Genomic DNA, 27190 nt, shown 5'->3' on the forward strand with positions numbered 1-27190 from the left:
GCTGAAGTCACCATCTGCAGTGATTTTGGAGCCCAGAAAAATAAAGTCATGCCATGTAGTTCAGCCAATAATTTAAAAAAGAATTGTAAATAGACAAATTCCACTGAAGAAAGAAGAAAAAAGCAAAGTTTCTGACAATCATTCTGAGAATTGCTTCTTCTCTGATTAAATAAGCAATCAGTTTCTCTCAGCAAGAATAACCACTGCCAAGAGAGGAATTTCAATAGTCATCAATTCAACTGAGAGAACATGCTCAGCTAAGGTGTATTAGAATTCTCCAACAGGATGTATAGAGATATACATAAGATGAGACATTATAAGAAGTGACTCACATGGTTATAGAGGCCTGAAGTCCTACAGTTTGCCATCTGCGAGCGAGAAAAACAAGAACATCAGTGGTAAAATTCAGTCCAAGGCCAAAAGACTTGGGAGCAGGGGAGATGCTGGTTTAAGTCCCATCATCAGAAGGCTTGAGAACCAGAAGCTCCTATGTCAGAGGACAGAAGAAGGCAGACAGACCTCAGTTTAAGAAGGAGAGAATTCATTCTTCTTCCACCTTTATACACAGGCTGGTTGCGCCCTCATATTGGTAAAGGTAGATCTTTACTCAGTCTGATTCAGATGCTAATTTCTTCCAGAAACACCATCACACAGATGCAGAAATAATATTTACCAGTTATATGGGGATTGCTTAGCCAGTCAAGTTGACACATAAAATTAACCATCACACTGTGTAAACACATTCTTACTTCAGACTTGTTTCCCGAGTACAAAAATAGATCCAAAGATGAATAAATACTTATTGAATATTTCCTCTGTGGTAGGTTCCACAATTGGTGCTGAGAAAAAGAGCCATATGATCTCTTGTTTTCTTTCATCTCTTGGCCTTTTCTTCCTTAAAATGTATAATTTAAGTGTAAGATAACTGTTCCATCAGCAACATGTTTTTTTATACTCAGTGATTTCTGTGAGCATTCCCCTATTCTTCAAGGGTATATATCAGAATCTTTGAGAAATCACAGTATTTGCAGTATTTTTAAAAGTCTCCATTTTGAGGTCTTGACACATGCTGCCCACCAATGACATGCTTATTCCTCAGTGAAGACAGTCGGTTTAGTGCAGCTTGGGAACTGGAAAATAAAGAAGAGGAAGCTAACATCAACTTTAGACTTTTACTAATTCTAAAGTCAGAGCACAAATCAAAATTGTGTACTACAAAGTGACCCATAAAAAATCCTTAAATTTGCTGTAAAATACAGCCTACATTTGACCCTTGAACACCATAGAGGGTAGGGGTTTCAACCCTCCACACAGCTGAAAATCCATGTATAACTCAGAGCTCAACCTCTGTCCTCACAGTCTCCTGATATTTATAATTCCACATCTGAGATCAACCAACCGTGGACCATATATTACTGTACTATAGTACTTATTACTGAAAAAATCCACATATAAGTGTACCTATGCAGTTCAAATCTGTGTTGTTCAGGGGTCAACTGTACATGGTTTTATATACACAACTTTATTCTGTAACATATTTATAAATGTGCCATATATTTCATCAGAAATTTCACAATTTGATGACTGACATGGCTTAGTGACTAAAAGAAACTATGATTAAGCTTTATTAATGACTAAAGTCCATGACAGAAGATTGCACCTAAATATACCAGAAAATGAGTTAGCAATATTTTTAAACAATTTTCAATTACTTTTTGAATTTTAAAATTTTATTGAAATATAGTTGATTTACAATATTATATTTATTTCTGCTGTAAAGCAAAGTGACTCAGTTATACATATATATGTATATATATAATTCTCTTTCATATTATTTTTTATGGTTTAATCACAGAATATTAAATATAGTTCCCTGTTCTGTACAGTAGGACCTTGTTATTTTCAGTTAGTAGTAGGACCTTGTTATTTTCAGTTAGTATATTAATCACACAATAAGTAAAAATAATTGGTTTCATATTTGATATACTGGCTCATGATCTAATTTTTCATTGCAATTAAAAAGTCAAAATTATTTTTCCAGGAAGATATTATGTTTGTAGTGCTAATCTAATGGGGATGAAATGTATCTATCTCTGTAAGTACACTATACTGTGTCCTTAAGTCATTTATGTACAATTATTATATTGAATGGGCTTCCCAGATGGCACCAGAGGTAAAGAACCTGGGATCAATTCCTGGGTCAGAAGATGCCTTGCAGGAAGAAATGGCAACATGGACAGAGAGGCCTGACTGGCCACACTACATGGAGTCACAAGAGTTGAACCCAACTGAACAACTAAACCACTGCCACCATTAGAATGAATGGGATGCCTGCTGTGGAAGACTTCTCTTTTCTGAGTGATGCTCCCACCATAAATTTTGAACCTAAGCTGAATACTTAGTTTCCCCTGAGATATTTTCACCAGCTATTGACAAATATATCAATGATTGCCCACTGGCTCAGCAAGAACTAGGCCAGCCTTTAAGAACTGTAATGAGAGTTACAGCCCATCAGGTCATGAAAATGCAAATTTGCAGAAACATAATTTCCCTTCTGATTTGAAGAGAATATTATTCATTGTTAGGGAATTTCACCCTTAACATCTAGCTTGGGGAAAGGGATGCAAGACACAAAATCTGAGACTTAAACTTTCAGATGTTACTTCCAGGAGTTTCCCTTTCCTTGAGAAAAATAACTGAAAATGATGCTGTTAAATGGGGTCGCTGGGAGTCAGATAGGACTGAGCGACTTCACTTTCACTTTTCATTTTCATACATTGGAGAAGGAAATGGCAACCCACTCCAGTGTTCTTGCCTGGAGAATCCAAGGGACGGGGGAGCCTGTTGGGCTGCCATCTATGGGGTCTCACAGAGTCGGACACGACTGAAGTGACTTAGCAGCAAAGTGCTATACTCAATATGTCAGTACATTTGGAAAACTCAGCAGTAGCCACAGGACTGGAAAAGGTCAGTTTTCAATCCAATCCCAAAGAAGAGCAATGCCAAAGAATGTTCAAATTACCACACACTGCACGCATTTGACATGCTAGTAAAGTAATGTTCAAAATTCTTCAAACTAGGCTTCAACAGTATGTGAATCGAGAAATTCCAGATATTCAAGCTGGATTTAGAAAAGGCAGAGGAACTGGAGATCAAATTGCCAACATCCATTGGATCATAGAAAAAGCAAGAAAATTCCAGAAAATCATCTACTTCTACTTCATTGACTATGCTAAAGCCTGTGACTGTGTGGATCACAACTAACTGTGGAAAATTATTCAAAAGATGGGAATACCAACCCCCTTACATGCCTCCTAAGACATCTGTATGCAGGTCAAGAAGCAACAGTTAGAACTGGACATGGAATAATGGACTGGTTCAAAATTGGGAAAGGAGTACATCAAGGCTGTATATTGTCACCCTGCTTGTTTAACTTCTATGCAGAGAACATCATGCAAAATGTGGGGTTGGATGAAGCACAAGCTAGAATCAAGACTGCCGGGAAAAATATCAATAACCTCAGATATGCAGATGACACCACCCTTATGGCAGAAAGTGAAGAGGAACTGAAGAGCCTATTGATGAAAGTGAAAAGGAGAGTGAAAAAGTTGGCTTAAAACTCAACATTCAAAAAACTAAGATCATGGCATCTGGTCTCATCACTTCATGGCAAAAAATGGGGAAACAATGGAAATAGTGACAGACTTTATTTTCTTGCTCTCCAAAATCACTGCAGGTGGTGACTGCAGCCATGAAATTAAAGAATGCTTGCTCCTTGGAAGAAAAGCTATGACAAACCTAGACAGCATATTAAAAAGCAGAGACATTACTTTGCCAACAAGGTCCATCTAGTCTAAGCTATGGTTTTTCCAGTAGTCATCTATGGATGTGAGAGCTGGACCATAAAAAAAAAGGTGAGCACTGAAGAAGGGATGCTTTTTAACTGTTGTACTGGAGGAGACTCTTGAGAGTCCCTTGGTGTGCAAGGAGATCAAACCAGTTAGTTCTAAAGGAAATCAACCCTGAAAATTCATTGGAGGGACTAATGCTGAGGCTGAAGCTCCAATACTTTTGCCACCTGATGTGAAGAGTTGACTCACTGGAAAAGACTCTGATGCTGGGAGAGACTGAAGGCAGGAGGAGAAGGTGATGACAGAGGATGAAATGGTTGGATGGCATCACCAACTCAATAGACATGAGTTGAACAAGCCTCAGGAGATAGTGAAGGACAGGGAAGCCTGGTGTGCTGCAGTCCATGGGGTCACAAAGAGTCAGACACAACTGAGTGACTGAACCACAAAGAGCTCATAGTTGAGTTCCTCTTCTGGAATCTGAGAGTTGCCTATCCCATGGTTGGCCTCTCCCCAAGGGCTGTCCACATCAATGATTGGTTGCCTGAAGGGGGAAGGGAAGAAAGCCCTCATGCCTTAATTAAGGACAATTCTAAAGAGCTATACATAGCCAGAGCTACTTTATTGCAACTGTAAGAGAGTTTCAATCTCTCCCTCTGCCTAATCCTACTTTTTTCAATGCCTTATCATACTAAATGAAGTAAATGAGACAAAGAAAAAAATCATATGATATCTTTTATATGCAGAATCTGAAAAAATGATATAAATAAACTTTCATATACAAAGCAGAAACAGACTCACAGATTTAGAGAACAATCTTACTGTTACCAAGGGGTAGAGTGGGAGGGCAGAGGAAACGTATAGATGGGGAGTTAGGGATTGACATGTACACACTGTTATATATAAAATAGATAACTGACAAGGACCTACCGTACAGCACAAGGAACTCTGCTCAAAACTCTGTAATAACCTAAATTGGGAAATAATTTGGAAAAGAATAGATATATATGAAAAGAATGGGGTTCCCTGATGGCTTAGACTGTAAAAGAATCCACCTGCAATGTAGGAGATCCCGGTTGGATCCCTAGGTTGGGAAGATTCCTTGGAGAAGGGAATGGCAATCTACTCCAGTATTCTTGGCTGAAGAATTCTATAGACAGAGGAGCCTGGTGGGCTATAGTCCATGGGTTCACAAAAGAGTCTGACATGACTGAGCTACTAACATTTTCACCTTTTTTCATGGAAGGAATGACTGTCACTGAGGGCTATCAATTCACTGGAGAAAAACAATTAAAAGTGGAGATAATTAATTACCAATTTAAGGTAAAATGTGAAAGTCACAGAGATTCTTTGGCAGCACATGAAGAATCTCTGCTCTACTATAACTAAAAGGCAAAGAAAGCTAGAACTGAATTATAAAATTAACCTTTCAGAGAAGAGTGAACTTGTGAAGTGCCAAGACCAATACCTGGATTACTAAACCTGGAATGGGAATGAATGTCTAGGTCTTTACACTCAAAAATTTTAAATACCCATATTCTCTTGGCCTTTCTGGGCCCATCAGAAGTGGTCTATTCCTCTTTGTTAAAAATCAGCATTCCTCTCTTACTTGAAGACAATGGGAAGACTCCTGTCTTTCAATACAGCACATGTTCCTCTCAAGATCTATCCCATAGGGGCCTCCAGGAATTGAAGAAGAGGTCAAGAATCCATGAGGAATCACCATGAAATATGAAAGCAACATTATACAGTAATGATTCAACCAGTCCTTCATAGAAATGTATGGTTATTAACTAGGTAATCATACCCTAGGAAAGAGGATACCTGGAAATTAAAAAGTCACTTTTATTATTCAGGAACTCAAGGTATTCCTTGTCAAAGTAGAAACACACAGTAATAAACAGTTTCACTTACTCATTGGAAAAGACCTTGATGCTGGGAAAGATTGAAGGCAGGAGAAGAAGGGGACAACAGAGGATGAGATTGTTGGATGGCATCACTGAGTTGATGGACATGAGTTTGAGTAAGCTTTGGGAGTTGGTGATGGACAGGGAAGACTGGCATGCTGCAGTCCATGGGTTTGCCAAGAATCAGACACAACTGAGCAACTGAACTGACTAAACTGAACTGAGGTCCAGTTTACAAAATGGGGTATGGGGCCTGGAAAAATCCAGTAATCATGTCCTCTCTCCTGCTTTATTGGAATAAACATACTTGATATTTAACAGACTCCATCTCCTACCCCAGGTTGCTGGCTTGACCTCTGAAGACAAGAGCCATCGGTAGGGAAGACCAAGCAGATGTCTCTGTTCAGATTTGACAGTAAGTAGCTAGGCTACTGGGTGGCCTGAGAAGAATTTGGACAGGACCAGCCACTAAATAAGCCACTTAGACTGGCAGAAATGTTAAAGGTGAAGAGAACCTAGAAAAGCTAGAAGAGAACTAGTACAGTAGGTATCAGTTGTGGCCTCAAGACCTGCTGCATCACCTGAGCTGTGTTTTAATACATATTTGAATGATAATACTTTGGATGTATCACATTAAAGAAAATATACCATTAAATTGATATTAACTCTTTAAAAACATGGCTGCTTAAAAATTTTAAATAAAATATGTAGCCTATATTTGTGGCTTGTGGTATGTTTCTGTTGCACAGGTTTGATTTATAGTATCTGCAGCAAAAATTTTACCTCTAACCAATAGGATACTATCAGTTGCTAAATGCATGTGATTTAGCCAATAGAATAGGAGCTATTTTAGGTAGTTGTGGCCTGCAGAGGGGGATGTTCATAATACACTCTAATGAGAAACTGAAAAAGGAAAGCATCCTTCCATCTGACTCCTTTCTCCATCTTTACAGGCATATCATAATCACCACCCATGAAGCAAGAGAAGATGTTGCAGAAATCTGATTATTCCATAATTTTAAAACATTATGGGAGTCTTCCCTAAATGTTTTGTGAACTCAAAATCTGTATCTATATCATTACATCAAACAAGTATCCTTGCAGCAGTTTGACCTGTTTCAATTGTAGAAGGTCCTACAATAGAAGTTCCTACAATAGAAGGTCCTACAGATCTCCAGGCATGGAGGAAGTGCATCTTAAAACTGAAAATTCTAAAAAAAAATACAGTCATTGCATTCTGGCAACAAAGTTTAAAATAAAGCAGTAATCACAATATTCAGTCATCCACCATAAAATTATCTGTTGTAATCTCCACTTCTGGACCTGGATAGTTAAATAGCAATATATAAACAAACAACATCAAAGTGCCTTTTTGGCTAACTGCCACCCTGCCACTTCTGAACTGAGGCCAATTATAATGACATCATCCTAGTTTCATGTCCTTTACTGACCTTCCTACTTATGTTGCCAAAATGTATTAAATTTCTCTTCTACAATCTGTCTTTTCCTTTTGCCTTTGTTTCTTTAAATAATAACTTGACATCACTTGACCTCAACCTACAATTTTGGCTGATAATATCACTGAGCAATTCACTTACATAAATGGGCTCTCATAATCATCTGTTGTGTCACAGAAAAAATCATGCAAAAAAGAATGAATTTTTATGATATGGAACTATAGAAACTTCTCATACCCCCATTAGGCAGTTAAGATGAGATTTCTATCAAGTTGTAGCTATGTAGTTTCTATGCTACTATAGATATTAAAATATATACTTAGTGAATTCACCTGCACATGTTTATCTTAGAATTCTCTAAGTAAAAGTCACTCTGACCACTAAATTGAAAATGAAAGTGGTATCCCATTGGCTGAGATCTTCAAATATGATTGAGTCTTGAATATGTTTGAAAATCTGCAAATTCTAAGAAGGAAAACTAAAGTCACTATTTATCTATTTGAAAGAAAAGTAATATCTTTGGAATGTCAAAATGGGAAGTTACTTTTCTGGAAAAAAATATGGCTCAGTTAGTAAAGAATATTTACTGATGATATGTAATAAAATGTGTGCTAGTCTATATTATGATATTGACTTATCTGTGAATTCATATATGCTAATTAAGTCAAGAGCTATTACCATTGTTCAAGCATGAGGCTTCTAATTTGATTAAAGAAAAAAATTCTTCACCTTCACAGATGTTTAAAAGACTGTGAATAACCTTGCCCTTTCTTTATCATATCCTCAGTATTTAGCACAATGTTTGGCATATATTTTGTATTAATACATATGCTGTAAATAATTTAATAGTCTCAAATTTAAAGAGTACTAACAGATCATAATCATTCAAATCAGGGACTGTACTGTTCAATTATGGGTTCAAGTCCTATCATTTACTGAGCATGTGACTTTTGATGAATTATTTCATCTCTCTTTTATCTTCTTATCTGAAAAATAGGTATAGGTATAAGAATAGCTCTAGCCTCATCAGAAAACCATGAGGAATAAAGAGTTAGTACATGTAAAACTTTAAGAACAGTATACATAGCATAGTTAAAAGCTAAATATTTTATCAAATAGAAGCACTTATCTGTATTTTAGAATTTGTGAGTTCTTTTTACATATAACTTACAGTATCTTATGACCTAGGGAAGACTGTATTATTAGACTGGTTTACAGTTGCAGAAACAAAGGTCCAAGGTCCCACTATCAGAAAGGAGAAAAACCAGGACTTGAATCCAAGTTCTCTGAATATGAATTCTAAATATTTTCTACTATATACAGTTAAAAGAGTTTCTTTGGATTTTTTCCCTAATAGTGTCTGAAATGTGTTGTTTACTCAGTAAATCATGTCTGACTCTTTTGCAACCCCAGGCTCCTCTGTCCATCAGACTTCCCAGGCAAGAATACTAGAATGGGTTGCCATTTCCTCCAGGGTATCTTCCCAACCCAGAGATCAAAATCTCATCTCCTGCACTACAGGTAGATTCTTTACCACTGAGCCACCAGGGAAGCCCTGTCTGAAATATGAGTATAGACACTAAATAATCATAGAATTGTTGGGATTCATTACTCTCAGTAATAGTAAAATAAACATGATGAATGATCAGCTTCTTTTTTCAGTGATCTGTTCATGTGATCATGGGTGATTCTTAAGCAAGAGCTGGATGGCACACTATTGAGAGGGTTAATGCTTAAATAGGTTGATAAAGGGTCCCAGGCACTTGAGGAGGAGAAGGGGACAAACGTTTTTTTTTCTACATTCCTTCCTCTTAGTCACGTAAGACTTTTTTTCCTTAAGCTATGAGTTGTTATGGCAACAATCTATTTCTTCTATGACTAACTTTCTTTAAGCCCAGAACTAATGATTATAAAACAAAACAACACATCTTGCTCAAGGGTATGTTCTTCCTTAAGCTCTGTACTAATGACTATATAACAACAATGTATCTTGCTCAACAACATGTTTCTCCTTCTTAAAGAGCCTTCTGAATAATCTTGTGATCTTAAGACATATGTCATGGGACTGGCTTTGGTAAGACCTTTCTATTGTTGGTAACCAATTGAAAAAGTATCAATCATGTGCTAGCAAAATAATGCTCAAAATTCTCCAAGCCAGGCTTCAACAGTACATAAACAGTGAAATTCCAGATGTTCAAGTTGGATTTAGAAAAGGCAGACGAACCAGAGATCAAAGAGCCAACATCTGTGGGATCATACAAAAAGCAAGAAAATGCCAGAAAAACATCTACTTCTGCTTTATTGATTATGCCAAAGCCTTTGACTGTGTAGATCACAATAAACTGTGGAAAATTCTGAAAGAGATGGGAATACCAGACCATCTGACCTACCTCCTGAGAAATCTGCATCCAGGTAAAGAAGCAACAGTTAGAACCAGACATGGAACATGGACTGGTTTCAAATTGGGAAAGGAGTATGTCAAGGCTGCATATCGCCACCCTGCTTATTTAACTTACATGCAGAGTACATCATGTGAGATGCTGGACTAGATGAAGCACAAGCTAGGATCAAGATTGCTGGGAGAAATAGCAATAATCTCAGATACACAGATGACACCACCCTTTACGGCAGAAAGTGAAGAGGAACTAAAGAGCTTACTGATGAAAGTGAAAAAGGACAGTGAAAAAAGTTGGCTTGAAGCTCAACATTCAGAAAACTAAGATCATGGCATCCGGTCCTATCACTTCATGGCAAATAGATGGGGAAACAGTGGAAACAGTGGCAGACTATTTTGTGTGTGTGTGGTGGTGGTGGGGGGGTGGCTCTAAAATCACTGCAGATGGTGACAGCTGCCATGAAATTAAAAGACAGTTGCTCCTTGGAAGAAAAGCTATGACAAACCTAGACAGCACATTAAAAAGCAGAGACGTTACTTTGCCGGCAAAGGTCCATCTAGTCAAAGCTATGGTTTATCCAGTAGTCATGTATGGATGTATAGAGTTGGACTGTAAAGAAAGCTGAGCACTGAAAAATTGATGCTTTTGAACTGTGGTGTTGGAGAAGATTCATGAGAGCCCCTTGGACTGCAAGGAGATCCAACCAATCCTTCCTAAAGGAAATCAGTCCTGAATATTCATTGGAAGTACTGATACTGAAGCTGAAACTCCAAAACTTTGGTCACCTGATACAAAGACCTGACTCATTGGAAAAGACCCTGATGCTGAGAAAGACTGAAGGCAGGAGGAGAAGGGGATGACAGAGGTTGAGATGGTTGGATGGCATCACCGACTCATGCACGTGAGTCTGAGTAAACTCCAGGAGTTGGTGATGGACAGGGAGGCCTGGCATGCTGCAGTCCATATGGTCGCAAAGAGTCGGACACGACTGAGTGACTGAACTGAACTGAACTGAAAATGTATATAAAGCCCCACCCACCTAGTGGGTGGGCCACTCTCTGACCCCTTGTGATGTCTCTGTCAGAAGCTTTCTCTATCCCTTTTACACTGTAATAAAACTTTTCCCCATAAATTCTGAGCCCTTGAAGCCATGCCACTTGTCCCAAAGTCAAATTCTCTCCTTCTGAGATCACAAATCTGACTCCATTCACTGTAAGCTGTCACTATTGCATAGGTTGACAGTTTCTATCTGCCCTCAAAGTTCATAATCTAAAAGAAGAAATACAGGAGAGGTGGATGAATGGCAGAGTAGGAAAACCATGAACTCACCTCCTCCCACTGACACACCAAAATTATAACCACTTACAGAGTAACTATCTACGAGGACAACCAGAAGACTGGCAGAAATTTTTTTCCACAACTGAATATATGAAGAAGGAAGCACAACAAGACAGGTAGGAGGGGCAAAGACTCATTTAGGATCCATACACCTGGGCTGGTGACCCCCAAACAGGAAAACTATCACAAATATAAAGATACTCCTCAAGTAGTGAGGGATCCAAGCCCCACATCAGGTTCTGTACTCTAAGTTTTCTAAACTGGGAAGATGAACTCCCAGAACCTGGCTTTGAAAATCAGTAGGGGCTCATGTTGAGGAGGGCAGAGGGCTATAGGAAACTGACACTTCACTCATACGGGACATGCACAAAATCTCACATCCTCCAAGGCCCAGCACAGAGAAAGTACTTTGAATGAAGCCGGGGTCAGACCCACTTGGCTCTTATCTTGGAGAGCCTCCAGGAGATGCAGTATGTCACCGGGACTTCCCCTGAGGATGCACATGCTGGCAGCAGCTCTTTTTGAAAGCTTGTTTCACCATGATAATACTGCACTAACAAGAGCCTTTTTGGAATCCTCCCTCTAGCGTATTAGTTCTGGGGACCCAGCCAGCCCACTGGTAGACCAGAAGCAACCCTGAGCCTGCCAAGTCCAGGCACACATCATTCAAAGACCTTGCCACAAGTTCCCTCAGATATGCAGAAAGTCACACATGGACAGAGCCCCACCTACCAGTGGGCCAGCACCAGCCCTGAGTTCCCTGGGCCATTTAGCCAACCATATAGGAAGCCTACTCCTTTCTCTAGAGGGCCACAGTCATAACACAAAGCAGGACTCACAACAACAACACACACGCATACCAAAAGTGAGAAGGAAAAATACTTTCCAGGCAAATGAGAATGAAAAGAAAACTTAAGTAGCAATACTTTTATCAGACAAAATACACTTTAAGATAGATACTGTAACAAGAGACAAAGCAGGACATTACATAATGATAGAGAGATAAATCCAACAAGAAGGTATAGTAATTATAAACACATATGCTCGAACACAGGACCACCTATATACATAAAGCAAATACTAATAAACATAAAATTAGAGATTGACAGTCATACAATAATAATGGAGGATTTTAACACCCCCTTTACATCAATGGACAGATCATCCAGAAAGCAAATCAGTAAAAAACCACTAACTTTAAATGACAAATTGTACCAATAGAGTTATTAGATGTATAAAGAATATTTTATCCAAAAATAGCAGAATACACATTCTTTTCAAATATACATGGAAAATTCTCCAGAATAGATCACAAGCTAGACCACAAAACCAGTCTCAATAAATTTAAGAAAACTAAAAACATATAAAAACATCATTGTTAACCACAACAACTTCAGCATAGCAGCTTTAAGATTAAAAAAAAAAAAAAAAACTACACAAATACATGAAATCTAAGCATCCCGTGGGTCAGTGATGAAGTCAAAGAGGAAATGAAAAAAAATACATGGAGACAAAAATTGAAATACAACAATCCAAAATCTATGGAATGTAGCAAAAGCAGTTCAAAGAGGGAAGTGTAGAGTGATACAAAACTACCTCAAGAAGCAAACAAAACTCTATAACAATTTGACCTTAAAGCTAAAAGAACTAGAGAAAGGAAACAAACAAACAAACAAAAAGTTAGCAGGGTGAAAATAATATAGATTAGAGTGGAAATAAAATAAATACTAAAAATACAATAGAAAATAAAACTAACAGCCAGTTCTTTGAAAAGATAAACAAAATTTTTCAGTTCAGTTCAGTTCATTTCAGTCGCTCAGTCATGTCCGACTCTGCAACCCCATGAACCGCAGCACGCCAGGCCTCCCTGTCCATCACCAACTCCCAGAGTTCACTCAAACTCATGTCCATCGAGTCGGTGATGCCATCCAGCCATCTCATCCTCTGTCATCCCCTTCTCCTCCTGCCCCCAATCCCTCTCAGCATCAGAGTCTTTTCCAATGAGTCAACTCTTTGCATGAAGTGGCCAAAGTACTGGAGTTTCAGCTTAAGCATCATTCCTTCCAAAGAAATCCCAGGGCTGATCTCCTTCAGAATGGACTGGTTGGATCTCCTTGCAGTCCAAGGGACTCTCAAGAGTCTTCAGCATCACAGTTCAAAAGTATCAATTCTTCAGTGCTCAGCTTTCTTTATAGTCCAACTCTCACATCCATACATGACCACTGGAAAAACCATAGCCTTGACTAGATGGATCTTCTTTGACAAAATAATGTCTCTGCTTTTTAATATGCTATCTAGGTTGGTCATAACTTTCCTTCCAAGGAACAAGCGTTTTTTAATTTCATGGCTGCAACCACCATCTGCAGTGATTTTGGAGCCCAGAAAAATAAAGTCAGCCACTGTTTCCACTGTTTCCCCATCTATTCGCCATGAAGGGATAGGACCGGATGCCATGCCATGATCTTAGTTTTCTGAATGTTGAGCTTTAAGCCAACTTTTTCACTCTCCTCTTTCACTTTCATCAAGAAGCTCTAGTTCTTCTTCACTTTCTGCCATAAGGGTTGGTGTCATCTGCATATCTAAGGTTATTGATATTTCTCCCAGCAATCTTGATCCCAGCTTGTGCTTCATCCAGCCCAGTATTTCTCATGATGTACTCCCATAGCCTTGCTAAAGACAGATCTTTAGCCAGACTCATCAAGGAGAAAAAAGATCAAGGGATCAAATCAATAAAATTAGAAGTGAAAAAGAAGTTATAATTGATATCATAAAAATACAATCAAGAGAGATTACTGTGAACAATTATACACCAATAAAATGAATAGCTTATGAGACATGTATAAAGTCCTTAAAATGTACAATCTCTCAAGACTGAACCAGGAAGAAACAGAAATGTAAACAGACTGATTATCAGTAATAAAATCAATTCAGTAATCCAAAAAAATCCCCCCCCAAAAAAAAGCCCAGGACTAGATGTCTCCACAGGTAAATTCTACAAAATATTAAAGAAGAATTAACATCTATTCTTCTCAAACTATTTGCAATAATTGCAGAAGGAATGCTTCCAAACTCATTCTCATCAGAGACATTACCCTGATACCAAAACCAGACAAAAATATCACATACAAAAAAGAAAATTACAAGGCAATATTAATGATGAACATAAATGCAAAAAATCTCAATAAAATATTAGCAACCTGAATTCAAACATTAAAAGAATCATAAACCATTATCAAGTGGGATTTATCCCAGGAATGCGCAGATGGCATAATATCCACAAAACAGACAACGTGATACACTATATCAGCAAACTGAAGAATAAAAATCAAATGACCATCTCAACAAATGCAGAATAACTTTTTGACAAAATTCGACATACATTTATGATATTTTTTTATTTTTTATTTTATTTATTTATTTATTTATTTATTTTTTATTTTACTTTACAAAAAGCCTCTCAACAAACTGGGTAAAGAGGGAACATACTTCAACATGATAAAGGTCATATACAGCAAACTCGTAGCCAACATCATAGTCAATAGTGAAAAGCTGAAAGCATTTCCTCTAAAATGAGAAACAAGATGAGGATGCTGTCTCTCTCCACTTTTATTCAAGATAATGTTGGAAGTCTTAGACACACAGGCAGTCAGAAAAAAAATAAATAAATAAAAGAAGTCCAAATTGAAGAAGAAATAAAACTGTCACTGTCTGCAGGTGATACAATACAATATAGAGAAAATCCTAAAGACACTATAAAAAAAGACATGAGAACTAATAAATGAATTCAGTGAAGTTTCAGGATAACAGATTAATATATAGACATTTGTTGTGCTTCTATACACTAGGAACTATTAGAAAAATTAAGAATTTACAATTACATCAAAAAGAAAAAACTAACAAGGAATAAATCAAAGTAAAGAGGTAAAAGGCTTGTACTCAGAAAACTACAAGATGATGTTTAAAGAAATTGAAGGTGAAACAAATGGAAAGATATACCATGCTCATAAATTGAAAGAATTAATATTGTTAAAATGACAATGCTACCCAAGATAATCTACAGATTCAGTGGACTTCTGATCAAAATATCATAGGTATTTTTCATAAAACTATAACAAGTAATTCTAAAATTTGTAGAGAAACACAAAATATCCCAAATAGCCAAAGCAATCTTGAGAAAGGACAAAGCTGGAAGCATCTAGTTCCCTGATTTCAAATGATACTACAAAGTTATAGTAATAAAAACAGTATGGTACTGACAAAAAGACAGACACATTGATCAATGGACTAGAATAGAGAGCCCAGAAATAAATCTATAATTAAATGGTCAATTAATCTTCAACAAAAAAGATAATAACAGAAAATGGGGAATAGGAAACCTCTTCATAAGTGCTTTTGAAAAAAACTAAATAGCTACATGCAAAAAACTCAAATTGGGCTACTTTCTCATACCATGTACAAAAATAAACACAAAATAGAATAAAGACCTAAATATAAGACCTGAAACCATACAACATCTAGAAGAAAACTCAGGCAGTATGCTCTTTGACATCAGTCTTAGCAATAGATTTTGGGATCTGTCTCTAAGGCAAGGGAAATAAAAGCAAAATTAAATAAATGGGACTACATCACACTATAAAATCTGCACAGCAAAGGAAACTATCAACAAAGTGAAAAGGCGGCCTACTGAATGGGAGAAGATATTGGCAAGTAATGTATCTGATGAGGGGTTAATACCCAGAATATACAAAGAACTCATACAATTCAACATCAAACAACCCAGTTGAAAAACAGAGGGTCTAATTATCAGAGAAATGCAAATCAAACCACAACGAGATATCACCTGACAGGTGTAAATCTGTCAAAATAGTTGTCATAAAAAAAAAAAAGACAAGAAATAATAAATATTGAAGAGGATACAGAGTAAAGGGAAACTTTTGTGCCCTATTGGTGGGAATGCAAATTGGCATAGCCACTATGGAAAACAATATGAATGTTGCTCAAAGAAATTTTAAAACGAACTACATTAGAATCCAGCAATTCTACTTCTAGCCATTCTTTGAAGAAAAATACTAATTCAAAATTTTATATGCATCCATATGTTCATTACAGCATCCATATGTTCATTACAGCATTATTTACAAAATCCAAGATACAGAAGCAACATAAATGTCCAGCAATGGATGAACAGATAAAGAATACACAGTCTAGATATACAATAGAATATTACTCAGCCATAAAAAATGAAATCTTGCCATTTGCTACAGCATGGATAGACCTAGAGGATATTATGCTACATGAAGTAAGTCAGAGAGAGAAAGGTAAATACCATATGATTTCACTTATATGTGAAATTTTAAAAATGAAACAAACAAAATGAAAACAGATTCATAGATACAGAGATCAAACAAGTATTTGCCAAAATGGAGGGAAGTTGAGTCAGGAGGCAAAATAAGTGAAGGGGATTGAGAGGTTCAAACCTCTAGTTATAAAGTAAATAAGTTATGGAGAAATAAGGAATATTGCCTATAGTATTGTAATAATTTTGTATGGGGACAGATGGTTACTAGACTTACAGTGTCATCATTTCATAATGTAGGCAATGTCAAATCCCTGTGTGGTAAAACTGAAACTAACAAAATACTGTACATCAACTATATTTTAATGAGAATATAAATAATAGGCATATAAAAGAAGAAAGGGAATATATACACATGCATATATGACATGAAGAGTTGCTACAGAGAGAGGTCAAACAAAAGAGCATATAGCATACAGAAAAATGCTGAGAGCTTGTGGTATATAATAAATTGCCAGGTCTTGAGACACATGGAGCTCCTTCCTAGGAAAGGAAGTTATCTTAAACCAATGTATGTAAGATCATGTTTTCATCTTATATAAAACTGAAGTGTGGACAATTTCTACTTTGCATTATTACTCTCAGAAACCAACAGAGGAGTGCAAATTAATTTAAAAAAAAACTTTTTAGGAAACAACTTGCAAAAATTGAAAAACTGCAATCACATTGACTCAGTAATTTCACTGGATCCTTTTATTTTCACCTCTGCTACTGGCATTGATCAAAGCCACCATCACATCTTGCCTGGACTTTCACAATGGCCTTCTTGCTGATCTCTCTGCTTCCATTCTGGCTCCAATACAATCCATGCTTCATACAGAGACTGGAGCCGTTATCCTAAAATACAAATCAGATTGCCGCCTTTATGCTTCTTAAATTCCCCAATGGCTGCTCATGATCCTTGGAAGGAAATCCAAATTCTTTTCATGGCTTAAAAAACCCTAGGGATTTGCTTATGTTTCTGATCTCAATCATACCACTTTCTCACACACTAGACTTTGACCATTCTGGCCTTTTTTCTGTTCCTATCTCAGGACTTTGCATAAGCTCTTCCATCTGCCTCAAATACTCTTTATCTCTTCATCCATACAGATTTCAACTTAAATGTCACTTTTTTAAATAGACTTGACTTGACAACCCAATCAAAAGTGACTGCTTAACCACACCACTGGTATTTTAACTCTCTGTACAACACTATCAAGATATGCTGCCTTCTTACTTACCTATTCAATCTTTTTTTCATCACATATTTTTGAACATATATATTCATGTTGGTATACATTTAGTACTATTTGTTTGCTTATTTTTCCCCTCCCTCTACCCATTGCATGGAGTAGGCAATGGCATCCCACTCCAGTACTCTTGCCTTGAAAATCCCATGGGCAGAGGAGCCTGGTAGGCTCCAGTCCATGGGGTCGCTAAGAGTCGGGCACGACTGAGCGACTTCACTTTCAGTTTTCACTTTCATGCATTAGAGAAGGAAATGGCATCCCACTCCAGTGTTCTTGCCTGGAGAATCCCAGGGACAGAGGAGCCTAGTGGGCTGCCGTCTATGGGGTCGCACAGAGTCGGACACAACTGAAGTGACTTAGCAGCAGCAGCAGCCACCCACTGCAAAGAATTTAAGGTCCTAAGAATAGGGAGCTTGCTTGTTCTGTTCACCAGTATATCTCCAGTTCCAGTAACAATGCCCAGCACATAATGGGCATTTTAACAAATGAATATTTAATTCAAGCAAATAGAACCAATGAGCATTTGGCATGTACTCCAAAACTGGATCATGCTAGACCTGAAGATGTCAAACTCTTTTATTCCACATGATCAATATTGGGGAAAGCAGAGGCTGAGAGTAAGTTCCTGCCAGATGCAAAAGCTGAACAGACTATTAAGAAGCTCATCCTTTGGCAACTATAGTACCCAAAGGCTTTCGCATTTTTTCCATCCCAGTTTTGTCATATGATTTGTATTTAGATGGAGAATAAAGATAGTTGATTGCTATAGTAACTTTACTGACTGCTTTAAAGTTAATCCCATTTTCAATTTTTGTTTTGAAATAAAGTAAAATTATTTCTGACTGCAAAAGCAAGGTGCTATTTAGTAATCTAAATCCATCTCTATACTTAAAATGAGTCTCTGTCCCTAGCATTAGTTATACAACTGCCCACTCTTTGCATTTTAAGTGAATCGTAGCCACAAGGGCTTACTCAGCTGAGTTGCTTCTTAATCCTATCAACTCAACTGAGAACCATCCTTTTCCACCCACATACACTTAACTTTCAAGTCTAAAATCCAAAGAAATATTTAAATTATTAAAGTCAATCTTGTGAGACAGGATTTGTCACACTGAAGGCAAGAAATTTAAAGAAATTCCAATGTAAATTTGAACTAACATTGGCTAACCAAGGCTCCTTCCAAAATTAAACCCGTAAAATAATACTGGTTATGTTTTGATGTCTTGTTTTAGTGACCAATTTTTAGCATTACTTTTATGTCTTAGTATTTTTATTGTCCTTATAATATGGAGTTCGTAACAGTAAAACAGTTAAATATCTATTGAGTATCTCCTGTGCTTAAGCCACTACAATTTATGCTCTAGGCTTAAAAAGTAGGAAGTCAAAATTCTTGCTGTATAGGTTCTAAATCCCCTGATTCAGGACAATCAAGTACACAAGTAGATCTTACAACAGCAGTCGAAATAAGAAGGAGAAGCAATATTAAACTGTGAACCAAAGCAATGATAGGCAGAATTTTCAGAATTTTTAAATGGGAAGGAAGGAGATAATTTATTAGGCAGAGATGGAGGATTCCAACAAATCGCCTCATTTTTCAGGCTGACTCAAAGAGAGAAAAGTATTACACTTTTTTGGCAAAGATTACAAATTTAGGAATAATGAGTTGTTTTGTGGAGGAAAGTGATAAATCTGGTTTGAAAAATTTTAGCACAAGGAAACCACAAAACATGCAAATAATGATGTCTAGTAGACAGTTGGAAATGTGTAGTTAGAGCTTTGTAGCGAAGTCAGGGAGAAGAGCTGTTGAACTGGGAGTCATTTTCAAGAAGCCATAAAAAGTTGCTACAATCTTGAATGGTAAGAACTGAATTATGGGTGTTGGGGGTATAATGAGATAAATTTGCAGTATTCTGGGAAGAATAAAAAGACACAGCAAAAGGAGACAACAATGGGAAAGAGCCAAGCAAAGAGAAACTAAAGAGCCTCTTGATGAAAGTGAAAGAGGAGAGTGAAAAAGCTGGATTAAAACTCAACATTCCAAAAAAACAAAGATCATCACATCCAGTCCCATCACTTTATGGCAACTGGATGGAGAAACAATGAAAACAGTGACAGACTTTATTTTCTCAGGCTCTAAAATCACTGCAGATGGTGACTACAGCCATGAAATTAAAAGACACTTGCCCCTTGGAGGAAAAGCTATGACCAACCTAGACAGCATATTGAAAAGCAGAGACATTACTTTGCTGACAAAGGTCCGTCTAGTCAAAGCTATGGTTTTTCCAGTAGTCATGTATGGATGTGAGAGTTGTACCATAAAGAAAGCTAAGCACCAAAGAATTTATGCTTTTGAACTGTGGTATTGGAGAAGACTCTTGCTAGTCCCTTGGACTGTAAGGAGATCAAACCAGTCAGTCCTAAAGGAAACCAATCCTGAAAATTCATTGGAAGGATTGATGCTGAAGGTAAAGCTCCAATATTCTGGCCACCTGATGTGAAGAGCCAACTCATTAGAAAAGACCCTGACACTGGGAAAGATTGAAGACAGGAGAAGAAGGGGACAACAGATGAGATGGTTGGATGGCATCACTGCCTCAAAGGACATGAGTTTGAGCAAGCTCCAGGAGTTGGTGATAGACAGGGAAACCTGGCGTGCTTCAGTCCATGGGGGTCGCAAAGAGTCTAATATGACTGAGCAACTGAACTGAACTGAAAGAACCAAGATAACATCAAAGAAATCAGAAGAGAAAAAATTTCTCATTATGAATAATGTGATCAAGCCTATCAAATGCTGTAGAGATTTAAATGATTTATTTCCAAAATCACTCAGCATTGCTCATCTTGGGAATATAGAGCATGTTACTTCTAATAAGAGCTACCAGCATTAATTAATTTTCAAACTAATAATTACATTTTAATTATCTTTTCTCATTTGAGACAGGAACATATCCATAAAAATGATGCACCTGAGCTTGTCTGCGTGGAGTTTCTCCTTTACTAACTCATAGGCATTTGCAGACACCCCCAGTGGTGATGCTTCCTATTGCCATGGGAATTAAGTACACTTCTGTAACCACCATTTCCAAATAGATGTCACTGGTCTCAAAGCAGGAAGGCTCCTTCCTTCATTTCAATGTCCACTAGAACTTTGCTCTGTTTTCCATCTTCAATCCCTAAATGCCCCCATAACAGTTGGAGAAAGGGTTGAGAGCCAGTGTTAATGTTCTGAGGAGCATTTGCACTGAACATTCAAATCATTGGAAAAGAAAACTGAAATTCATAGGAATGAGTTTCTAAAGATCCCAGCTTTTCCCTGAGATATTTAGGGAGAAGCACCCTTTAAAATAACCTCATGTAGGCAACTTCTAATTATACATATCCTAAAACTGCCATTGTAAGTGGACAAGTTTAAGATTATTCTGTAAATTGTTTAAAGCCATATAATGATGCCGATATTTCAGTCCATGATCACCTATCCTAAGAGGGCATCAAAGATTTAGAAAGTGACAGAGTAGCCTTTTCTGGTCTTGGCCTTTTGCATTTAAAGAAACTTTCATTTGAGATTGGCAAGGAAATCTCTGTTTTCTAATTTCTGTTAGAAAAATCCCAGTTTTTCTAGTACCTACTTTCATTGATAGTAGCAAAGAGAAAACTTACCATCGTGGAAACAGCTGGCTAACTTACTTATAAGCCTCTCCATATACATTAAATTTTCTTCTTGATCATCTTCTCCCTTCTCAAATGCTGGGGGTTTTTTCCTGGAATATAAAGACAGTTGTTACTGGGTTGACCAAAAATTTCTTTTGGGTTTTTCTACAACATTGTACAGAACAAAACTCAAATGAACTTTCGGCCAACCCAATACTTAAATTCAAATTCAAATTTGCAAAGATAATTTTTAAAATATTAGTTAAATAATTGGGGCCTGGAAGAGAAGCCAAGTCAGCCAGGAATGTGGGAAGTAGCTTGGTAGGGTGTGGGGTGGTTGGAAGAGGCCTCAAAACATGACCATTTGACAACTGGAAAAAAGACAGGTATATCAGTATCTTTTAAACAATACAAATATGACCAATAGTATGGTTATAGGGGTTCCTACTAGAGGAATTTCTACCCTGAGCAAACTTTTTCTTTAAAAATGTTTTCTCTGATATTCCAATTCGTATTTGTTGAAACACAAGAAAAGCATTCCATATGCTCTTCTCTACTTGCCAGGTTAAACCTACTAAAAATGACATATTTATAAACCATGACTCAGCTCTGGCCAGTTTGAAAAAGAAGCATGAAGTAAGCACATGGAGCTGTTTTCCATTACTCATGACTTTGCCATCCCTCAACCTTCTCTCTCCCCTACCACTCACCTTGAAAATGCACCCAAGCCAAAAGGCCAGAAATTTGTCCTCAGAAACTCTTGACTTAAATAACTCAGAAATTTCTTGTGAACATAAGGTATAGAGGTAGAGAATTGGTATGGAAAGGAAGAACAATTTCTTTTTAATTATGGTTGGCATGAGCATACATCCTGGATGCCATAATTTCAAATCACTTGTATCATTTATTTTAATATTATGTTCACCATTTTTTGGTTTAGTCACTATTACCTGTAACTATGATGCATATAACAAATCTTACTTATGCTCTGAGAAAATAAGAAAGTCAAATATAAGAATAAATGCATGGTGAAAGGTAAAGAGGCTTGGTATCTACTTGGTTAAGATACTTCGTTTGTGCTTTGTAAATTAATCAGGAAATTCTGACTGAAATAAAGGACTTAGAGATCATCTTTTAACTTTAAATGACCAGTCCTTCAAGCAGACCATGCAAGAGAACATATATTTTCCGGAGAGAAGTCAGCTGAGGCAAAGTCAATGTATGTGTGACCACTTCTCAGTTGCAGACTGAGGCATTGACACTTGAAGATACAAAATTTTAATAAATTTCCATCCACATGGTTTCTCTTTACTTGATGTCTGCAAACTCAACCTATGTTTTTAAAACCCAAATAAAATTAGTTACTTTTTATTAATAATATCTAGACCTACATTCTATTTTTTTTTCAAGGAAAACACCCCACCCTTGATCTATAAAATTACAAAATATAAGGCTGCAAGTAACTCTTCTACTAACACAGCAAATATGTTTTCCTGTCTACTGAAGGCTCAGCTTTTTATTCTGCACCTTCATTTCACAGATGAGAAAACTAAAACCCAGAGATTTAAAAGGTCTTAACCAAGTTCACCAATAAGAACAAATTTGTTTAAAAGACAAGTAGAATGAGTCTATAAAAACTAATTCAGTTTAAATCCAGTTATTAATATAGTTGGTTTTCTTCTTCAGAGACTTTAAGGAAATATTCAGGTAGAAAAAAAAATGCTATTACAGTCAGGCAGTGTGTATCCTGACACACACAAAGAGCTTTTAAAAAGATCATTTCGAGAATAACTATACTTAGATGTTTTAGATTCCTGTAATTAAAAATAAGGTCCTTAGATCAGCAGCATCTGGGAGCATGTTAGAACTGCAGACTCTGAGGCCCCACCCTATATTACTTACACAGTTTAACAATATCCACAGGTGATGTGTATACACATTAAAATTTAAAAAGCACCATTTTAGATAATCTTGGAAATGACTTCTAATATTAAAAATGTATGCGTTAAAATGTGTGTGTTCAAATGATATCAAAACTGTTTTATTATTCAAAGTAATTCTGGGATTAATATCTTCATAAAGTAAAGAATCCCTTCAAACGTAGACTCTCTCCAATTTATATTAGGTATCAATAGGAAATTTTTATATGTGGACTTCGTATGGCATAAGTTGAGGTCACACAAAGATTCATAGAAGTAGAAGTATGAAGAAATAAAATGCCCTCAAAAGAAAATATCAAACTAGCAACACATAGGTTGTTATTTGAAAATGCACTGGCTCTACAATTTGCTAGTTCAAAGCTATAAATAGAATTTATTTTAATTTAGTCAGAAGTTGGATGAAATTACTTTTTCACTATTTATGGACAAGAACGTTTGTAAGTTAATTCTGAAGGGGAAAAATTCTTTCTAAAGAAAAACATTATTTTACAAATTTACAAGTCTATTTTCATGCATATAATTGCTACATAAGCAAGGCCTGTATTGTTATGTTTGCACACTTGACTAATTACAAATGATTCTTGGCTGGTAATTAAAGTAACTTTTAAAAGGCAACATTTAGTTTACTTGGTTTGCTTGCCTCTGCACATAAAAATAATAAAACTTTTTAAAGACTATAGACTATTCACAAATTTAGACAAGTCCAATTAGGCTGCGTTACAAAATTTTAATCAATTCCCTCTTAATACCTGAATCCTTTCTGCCCCCAACTAAGATCCTTTGAAAGTGCTTAAGGACAATGCTACCATTTCTATTTTCTGAACTTATCTAAATATCTAAACTAAATAGAGAGTATAACATGCCTCCAAACTAATCAATCTCCTGCAGGTAAATAAGACCAATGTCTTAACCCATAGGTTCAACATTTTTTTTTGTAAAGAAATCTTTCAAGGATTTTTTTTTAAGTCTTTACAGGTTTAAATGTACAATTTTATTACTTTACGGTACATGTTGTCTTATAAGGGCCCTTAAACAAGAACTGCATTTTTAGCAGCTGTTTGCTGTCTGCAATGATAGGCGTTGGTGAATATTTTGAGAACGTTGCATAAAATAAAGATATTCCATGTAAAATAAAAACTAGTTTAGTAGTGTGATGCAGATCTTTTTTGAGCATAACAACAAAAGGACTATATTATATCCCTGAAACTTCCCCAGCATTTTTTTCCACTACACTTCTTTAAAAAGACATCATGTATACCCTAGCAAATATGATTTTTCCTGACTTTTTAGGCTGTCTCTAAACTTTAAGGTTTCTCAACAGCATGACATACAACTTTGGTGGTGCATATAGCATGGGCTCTTAGTGCACTTAAGTCTAAACTTTTATACTTATTTCATGTATTTAAAACTGTTCGCTAAATAGAGAATCCTAAGGTCATTAACAACAAACATCTGCTGACCATTTGCTTTTTATCTGTGACACAGCTAACAGAGTATACTCTATCATTCATTCAGGGGCAGTATGTAACATCATCCTTCTAAATTTCTAAAAGAAAGTTATGTCCAGAATTAACATGAAAAAAAGTGTTAAAGAGTGCATTACTTGCTTCCATGAATGTTATTTATAGCAATCTGAATGAAAATGACAGGAAAATATTTTCTGACCTTGTCCGAAGTGCTACGCAGTGTTGAAGAGTGGGTTAAGAAGGAAGAGAGTTGAAAGTAAACAGTGTTTGTACAGAGTTGTCTCCCAGGACACTCTTTTATGAAGATCCTACGGAAAAGAAATTTTCTTCTGACTGCCTGTGCTGTGTAAATATTACCTCAGATAAATGCCGCATTTTAACTAAATAAGTCTGCAAAAACATAAGACCGTTTCATGTTGGTTTCCTTAGTTTTTCTGCATTAATTCAAAATTCAAGCCACGAATAAAACACTCTATAAAACAGTATTCATGACTTCATACAGTGAGGATGATATTTTCCTTTATAAATGCCACATAAAGTCTGTGGTAAATTTTTAAATAGAAAAATTGTGAAAATCCCAACATAACCACGGATTGCCCTCCATCGCCTGTCCAATAAATTCTAACTTTAGGTTTGTACTATTTGACAGAAATCCTTCACAGTATTGAGGGGGAAAGTAGCTTTTTGTTTCTTATACATTTGTCTCTATCACTTTCTCTTTTTCCATTGAGAATGCATTGAGAATAAACATTACAATTCATATCTGCATAGAAAATGTTTGAAGAGTATGTTTTCTTTAGAAATGATACTAAGAAAATCTAAAAAAAGAATCCACCATTCAAGAAGAAAAGAAACAAATGAAGATAAATTTTTAATGTATATGTAGTTATCAAAAATATATTGGAGCCTAGTATATATAACTGATTCACTTTGCTGTACAGCAGAAAGTAACACAACATTGTGAAGCAACTATACACCAATTTAAAACATTTTAAATATATATATATACACTGGTGCCTAATCTTTTACAAAAATAATCATAACAATAAAGAACAAAAATGATGTCTACTTTGAATTATTGTTAAATGTTAGTCATAAATGAGGATCTATTTATTAAACCTAGAAGGTTAAAACCTGACTTGTATATGCTATATGCTAGAGTATAAGTTATTCAATTACCAAAAGTAGCAATTGCTAGAAAAATGCAAAAAATTCTTTTAAATTAGTTACAAAAATATTGCATTTAACTTGCCATTAAAGTATTAGAAATAGTAAGAATTCATGCTTGGAACTTATAAGAAAAGGAAAACCCTGTTGTCATGTATTACGTGTGCTGTGCTTAGTCACTCAGTCATGTCCAACTCTGTGACCCCATGACTGACAAGAAAATATCAGTGGGAAATTTTCAGCCTAAAAATAGATAACAAGAACAGATAGCTATTATTATAACTGTTATGTATTCTGAGTATATAAAGGCAATAGCTCCTTTGGCTAACTAACATGCTGAAATGCAATCACTGAGAGAGACCAGCCCCTCTGTTGTATGTAACATGAAATACTAACATTTCTTCTTCATTAACTGAAGCGAATTATCACGTTTGTATTTCATGATATTATTGCTCCTCACACAGCAAGCTTCTAGATCTTTCCATATCACATACTCAGTACTATTTCTCCTTTTTTCTTATTTTTGCAGTTATTTGGATAAAGATTTTGAGAGGAAGAAACATTTCATGCACATGCAATATTTCCTATTCATGTTTGGGAGACTGAATCTGTGGTTTTCCAGTTCCCAAGAAGAGAGCTAGGAAAATTAATACAAAATAATGTATTAACATATTGATACTAAGAAATCCTTCTTATTTCTATGTCCTGGATGAAACATCTCATTTCCAGACAGTGAATATAAGAAACACAAAAAAGCAAAATACTGTGTTCAAGAGTGAAAGAAAAGATTTGTCACACGGCAGGTATTTCCCCGTTGACCAATTAAAATAAGAAACCCCATCTTTCCTTCTTTAACTGGGGGATGGCCACAACAAAGGATTTTTGAGCAGGAGATAAAATAGAAGCAAACTGATGAGCATCTTCAAGACTTCTCAGGGACATTAAACGGCCCCCTATCAAAGACCAGACAGAAGAAACACTCGGATACGCTTCATGGTTTTTGGACGACATGGCATCTTGGGGAGGAACTAGCAATTCTGTCCTTTGAGACCAGAGTAAAAAGCCATATATTCAACCATTTCAAATCCACTTCAGGAAAGCAAAAAAAAAAGAGTATACAAAATGCATAGTTCATTAAAGCTATCATTTCCCTTCTTTTAAATGTCACACATGACCCCCACGATAAAAATTAATTACAAAAGTAATATTTACAGCTAAAAATGAGTATGAATTATATTTTGACATCTGGTTTTGATGCTGTCAGAGCTCATTATCTCTCAATCTCACCCTTTATTTTGCTATTGAGTTGGGCAGTTTATTGGTTTTTTAAATGCAATTTATTTTTTCTTTATTTGCACATTAATTATTTAAAAAACAAAACAAAACAAAACAATGTTAAACCGTACCAACACAGAGAGAGAGGTTTTCTGAG

General features: G+C 36.2%; 1 long non-coding RNA gene across 1 annotated transcript; it reads right to left on the minus strand.

Annotated features, from left to right (window-relative positions):
* Window positions 1-16884: 16884 nt before the first annotated feature.
* Window positions 16885-24873, minus strand: LOC120853491. The gene is made up of 3 exons (XR_005718790.1): window positions 24791-24873; window positions 21195-21295; window positions 16885-17142 (listed from the first exon to the last, which is right to left on the minus strand). It is a non-coding gene; the product is annotated as an uncharacterized LOC120853491 (long non-coding RNA).
* Between the last annotated feature and the right edge of the window lie 2317 nt (window positions 24874-27190).

This window comes from Oryx dammah, unplaced genomic scaffold (assembly GCF_014754425.2).
Source record: "Oryx dammah isolate SB20612 unplaced genomic scaffold, SCBI_Odam_1.1 HiC_scaffold_2, whole genome shotgun sequence".
Lineage (NCBI taxonomy): Eukaryota > Metazoa > Chordata > Mammalia > Artiodactyla > Bovidae > Oryx > Oryx dammah.